This window comes from Phaenicophaeus curvirostris, chromosome 3 (assembly GCF_032191515.1).
Source record: "Phaenicophaeus curvirostris isolate KB17595 chromosome 3, BPBGC_Pcur_1.0, whole genome shotgun sequence".
In the NCBI taxonomy this organism is placed as follows: domain Eukaryota; kingdom Metazoa; phylum Chordata; class Aves; order Cuculiformes; family Cuculidae; genus Phaenicophaeus; species Phaenicophaeus curvirostris.
This window is the reverse complement of record NC_091394.1, coordinates 98401051-98407168: the sequence shown is the minus strand read 5'-3', so window position 1 is coordinate 98407168 and position 6118 is coordinate 98401051.

Here is a 6118-nt window from a genome sequence, read left to right as displayed (position 1 = left end):
TGCAGTGCTCCAGGTTTGCTGAAGAGTGGCTGGAAAGCCACCTGGTGGAAAAGGACCTGTGGTTGTTGGTTGGCAGCAGCTGAATGTGAGCCACTGGTGGCCCTGGTGGCCAAGAAGGCCAGCAGCATCCTGACTTGTATCAGGAACAGTATGGCCAGCAGGACCAGGGAAGTGGCTGTGCCACCAAACTGTGCACTGGTGAGGCTACATCTTGAATCCTGAGTTCAGTTTTGCACCCCTCACTCCAAGAAGGAACTCAAGAGCATGTTCAGAGAAGGTCAGTGAATCCGGTGAAGGTTCTGGACAGCAAGCATTGTGAGAAACATCTGAGGGTGCAGGGATTGTTTAGCCTGGAGAGAAGGAGGCTGAGGGGAGACCTCATTGCTGTCTACAGCTCCCTGAATGGAGGTTGTAGTGAGGTGGGTGTTGGTCTCTTCTCCCTGCCAGCCAGTGGTGGAACGAAGGGGAATGGCCTCCAGATGTGCCAGGGGAGGTTTGGGTTGGATATTAAGGAGGAAATTCTTTTACTGAAAGGGTTGTTAAGCACTGGCAGAGCCTGCCCAGGGAGGTGATTAAGTCATCGTCCCTGGAGGTGTTTGCATAGGTGTAGATGTACCTGGGGACGTGTCTAGTGGAAGACTTGGCAGGGCTAGATTGACGGTTGGACTCTGAAAGGCCTTTTCCAACCAAAACCATGCTGTGATTCTCTGGAGCCTCATAGCTATGGCTCTTCAAGTCTTAAATTGTCCTGCATTCATCTGTGAACTTGATGCTTGCCTTCACAAACTAGTAGGGTGAGCATTGGTGCCAGTGTTTCTCTGATCCTTCGAAGATGCACGTGTCACTGACTTCACAGAGCCGTGGAATGGTTTGGGTTGGAAGGGACCTCAAAGCCCATCCAGTTCCAACCCACCTGCCATGGGCAGGGACACCTCCCACTGGATCAAGGTGCTCAAACCCTCATCCAGCTTGGCCTTCAACACTTCCAAGAATAGGGTGTCCACAACTTCTCTGGGTGATCTGGGCCAGTGTCTCACCAATCATGTGAATTCATTAGTGGACATGATAATTAGTTCAGGTGCTCATTTCCCTGTAACAAAGGGAGCTGAACATCACTTGTACTAGGTGATAATGTTGGTGTGGCAATGTGGGAGCTTCTCTGTCTGCTTCCCTGTCCTGATGGGGAGGTTATTTTGGATACTTGTCTTAATTGCCTGTTACTTAAAATTAGAAGGAACTGAGTGTCTGTGACCTTGGTTGATGAAGATGTCATTCTGGAGCAGCTGTAAGTTTAATTCAATATATTTTGGATGGAGGGAATTAACTGTGTGATGGAATCTTTTGCTGTTGTCATTCCGTGTCCTTGCTGACATGTCTCTAGAACTGGAAACTTCTTCTAACCTTATCTTTCTTTTCTTAATGCTTTCGTAGGAGCAGAAAAAGTAAGTACTCTCTAGGTGTTGTGTGTTTTATTGTTCCATAAGTGGCGTAAGATGTGAGAGGAGAGGATAAAGTAAAAGGAAAACCTGAATATAAAGTGCAATTTAGGTTTTTTTAGATGTTTTAAGCTGTGTTGCAGTGTTTTCTGGAAGGTCAAGAGGTACAAGCGCTGATCTAATGCTCCTTACTAGACAGATTATTGCACAGTTTTCTGGTTTCTGCTGGAAATAAGTGTGCTTTTTTGGATTGATTTGTTAAATTCAGATGTTTCTCATTTATTCAGGATGGTTCTTTGATTTCAGAGAACCTCTTCGAGTCCTCAAGCCCTTCAGCCTTGAGCTGAGTGATGGGGGGGTGCAGCTTGGGTGCATGAGGCTGGTTGCTCGGGGATTTGAACAAAATCACACATAATAAACCCCCAAAATACTAGTTCTTAGATATTAATTTTGGTTTTGTTGAGTAGGAAATGTTAATGGCTGTACTATGAATTAAATATTTAGAGGTGCACAGCTCTGAGTCACAGCCAGGTTTCTTGTCATGCCCACTGAAAGGGTTCAAGTTGTAACCTCAGGATAACAACTGTGCTAGGTCAGTGAGTTATTGTCGAGAGGGATCTCCTCAAAGGCTCTGGACTCTGATTTTCCCTTGCAATAACTCAAATGGGAATGTGGAGTCTAACAGCAAATTGTAGAATAAATCACAGTGTCATAGAATGGTTTGGCTCGGAAGGGACCTTAAAGACCACCCAGCAAAAGGCTGGAGCTCTAGGGAAGGCGGAAGGAATGGAGATGGAGGTGTCTCCTCCAGCCTCAGCCACCAAGGTTAAACATTTATGTCCATGTAGGGTAGGTGTAAGAGCAGGGGTTCCTGCAGGAGTGGTCGGTGAGGGCTTGATCATAGAATGGTTCTGGTTGGAAGGGGCCTTGAAGATCACAGATTCATGAAATAGTTTGGGTTTGAAGGGACCTTAAAGCCCATTCAGGTCCAACCCCCCTACCATGGGCAGGGACACCTCTCACTGGATCAGGTTGCTCAAAGTCCCCTCCAACCTGACCCTGAAGAGCAGTAACTTTACATTCTGCTTGGTTGTCCTTACCAACCTAAAAATTTAAGTGTATTCCCCTACCCATGCAGTTACCGTTGAGTGTTTTGCTTTTCCCTGTGGTTTTTGTGCTGACGCTGGATCCGGATGGCTGTGATTTTTAGAACGCTGATGCTGCAAAGCAGGGGCCTTTGTGCACAACACTTCTACTTTGAATTATTTAACCCTTTTCCAGCCTGCAGTGTGACTGAAATGATACAATCGTGGAACACTTTGGGTTTGAAGAGACCTTAAAGCCTATCAAGTTCCACCCCCTTCTGCCATGAGCAGGGACACCTCCCACTGGATCAGGTTGCTCAAAGCCTCATCCAACCTGGCCTTGAGCACCTCCAGGGACTGGCAACCACAACTTCCCTCGGCAGCCCCACCAGCTTCATAATAAAGAATTTCTTCCTAATGCCCCATCTAAATCTTCCCCCTTCCAATTTAAAGCCATTCCTCCTCCTCCTCAAATCACTCCATGCCCTTGGAGAAAGTCCCTCTTCAGCTTTAGTGGAGCCCCTTCAGGTACTGGAAGCTGCTCCAAGGTCTCCCCAGATCCTTCTCCAGGCTGAACCACCCCAACGCTTTTCAGCCTGTCCTAAGAGCAGAGGTGCTTCAGCCCTAACATCATCTTTATGGCCTCCTCTGGACCTGATCCAACAGTTCCATCCCCTTCTTGTGTTGGGGATTCCAGAACTGGACATAGCACTCCAGGTGAGGTCTCATGAGGGCAGAGCAGAGGTGCAGAATCCCCTCCTTCGTCTTGCTGGCCACACTGCTTTGGATGCAACCCGTGACATGGTTGGCCTTCTGGGGTGTGAGCTCATGTTGCTGGCTCATGTCAAGCTGCTTCTCCCCCAGCATCCCAAGTCCTTCTCCTCAGGGCTGTTTTCAGTTGTTGTCTGCAAACTGCAAGTAAAGAGGGCAAACTAAAATAAAGTACTGAAAATAAGGTTCAATATACCTACTTTTAGAGGGTTTAAATTGAGTTTCAGTGCTTTCAGGTAGAAGAGGATTTCCACCAGTCGTGTAAGAAAAAGAAAGACCTAATTCTGCTCTTCTTACTAACTTTTATAACTGAAATAAAGCCTTACATTGCTTTGATACTTTCAATTCTGCCTTTTCCAATCTAAATGACTCTGATTCTGTAATGTTTTAAACTGTATATATTTCAATATACATATAATTATACATACATAGCCATATCCTGGGTGGCATCCAAAGCAGTGTGGCCACCAGGGGGGGATTCTGCCCCTCTGCTCTGCCCTCATGAGACCCCTTCTGGCTTTAAGTTGGAAGGGGGAAGACTTATAGAATCATAGAATCACCAGGTTGGAAGAGACCCACTGGATCATCGAGTCCAACCATTCCTATCAAACACTAAACCATGCCCCTTAGCACCTTGTCCACCTGTGCCTTAAACACCTCCAGGGAAGGTGACTCAACCACCTCCCTGGGCAGCCTGTTCCAGTGACCAATGACCCTTTCTGTAAAGAATTTTTTCCTAACGTCCAGCCTAAACCTCCCCTGGTGGAGCTTGAGACCATTCCCTCTTGTCCTGTCCCCTGTCACTTGGGAGAAGAGGCCAGCACCCTCCTCTCCACAACCTCCTTTCAGGTAGTTGTAGAGAGCAATGAGGTCTCCCCTCAGCCTCTTCTTCTCCAGGCTAAACACCCCCAGCTCTCTCAGCCGCTCCTCATAAGACCTGCTCTTAGATGAGACATTAGATAGACTTAGATAAGACTTAGATGAGACATTAAGAAGAAATTCTTCACGATGAGGGTGGTGAGGAACTGGCTCAGGTTGCTCAGAGAAGTTATGGCTGCCCCATCCCTGGAGGTGCTCAAGGCCAGGTTGGATGAGGCTTTGAGCAACATGATCCAGTTGGAGGTGTCCCTGCCCATGGAACTTGAAACTGGATGAGCTTTTAAAGTCCCTTGCAACCCAAACTGTTCCCTGATTCTATGATTACATTGCTTTAATATTTTAAACTTTTTCCAGCCTAAATGGTTCTGTGCTATTTTAAGCTGTATGCATATACATTTATTTATATATTTACATTTCTACACTGTATGCCTATAAATTGAAAACTTGAAGAGGCAAAAATGTTTATAATAATTTGTTTTCTCGGGTTGCTTAAGCCCCAGACTTGAGGCTTGTCAAGTCTTCTGGAAACGCCTGGAGCTGTGAGCCGTTGCCTGAATCCCAAAGGATATTTTGGCTGTATGTGACTGCCAACCTGTCCCAAACAGATTTATAGCTGTAAACACACAGCTGTTGTTAGCTAAAGAGAGCTGGATTAATGGTGCCTCATTTCTAACCTCTCTTTAACTCAAGGGATCAGCCCACCCAGTGTTTGCAGTTGGATATTGGAGCAATGCAGGAAACTCTGTACTGGAACTGTCATTTCCTATAGCATTCCCAATAATTCACGCACCTACGAGCTGCTTGATTGGGGTTTTTTTTCTGACTAGGGCAGGAAAACACAGAATCACAAAATCATTTAGGTTGGAAAAGACCTTTAAGATCATTGAGTCCAACTGTACACACAAAGCAGATGCAGTATTTTTCATTTCACTGCAAGATCTTTTCAGTAAGCAGGATTAAAAATGAGATCTCCAACTCTTGGTTGGTCTTAATTTTCTGTTAACTGGGATTTTAAACCTGGGGTCATAGATTAGTCAGGCAGCTCCCTCTGCTGGTTACATAGGGGGAAGCAACAACCTCTAAAGATCCTCCAGAACTGGGGCATCTTTCTTTTTTCAGTCCATCTTCTCAAATCTGTGCCTAGTTGAGAAACCTGGACAAGTAATGAAGCGCTAACCTAACCTGGAGAAATGGTGATTCTGTCTCTCTGGTGAGACCTTACAGGAAGGACATGGATCTGTTGGAGAGAGTGCAGAGAAGGCCACAGGATCCAAGGGCTGGAGCATCTCTGCTGTGAGGACAGGCTGAGAGAGTTGGGGTTGTTCAGTCTGGAGAAGAAAAGGCTTCAGGGAGACCTTCTAGTAGCTTCCCAGTATGGAAGGGGGCTCAAGGAAAGCTGGGAAGGCCTCTTTCTCAGGGAATGCAGGGATGGGACAACAGGGAATGGTTTTAAGCTGAAAGAGGGAAGATTGAGGTGAGATCTTAGGAAGAATTTCTTCCCTGTGAGGGTGGCAAGGCCCTGGCCCAGATTGCCTGGAGAAGTTGTGGAAGCCTCATCCCTGGTGGTGTTTAGGGCCAGGTTGGATGAAGCTTGGAGCAGCCTCATCCAGTGGGACGTGGCCCTGCCCATGGCAGGGGGTTGGAACTGGGTGATCTTTAAAGTCCCTTCCAACCCAAACCATTCTATGATTTGAACAAAGCCTCGCTGGGTGGTTTTTTTCCCTTCTAGTTGTTTTCAGAAGTAACATTTGAAGTGCCTTCACCAATCACTTTTGTTTTTAAACGTTACCATGCAAGATACTTGTCAGACAGCAGAAGTATTTTCGGTGACAGCTTAAACTCTTTGACTCTTTAATTTCTTTAGATTAAAATACATAATGAAGAAAAAATGAAACTAAATGCTCTTTACCACGAGTAACAATGGCAGGATAGTATTTGACGCTCTTG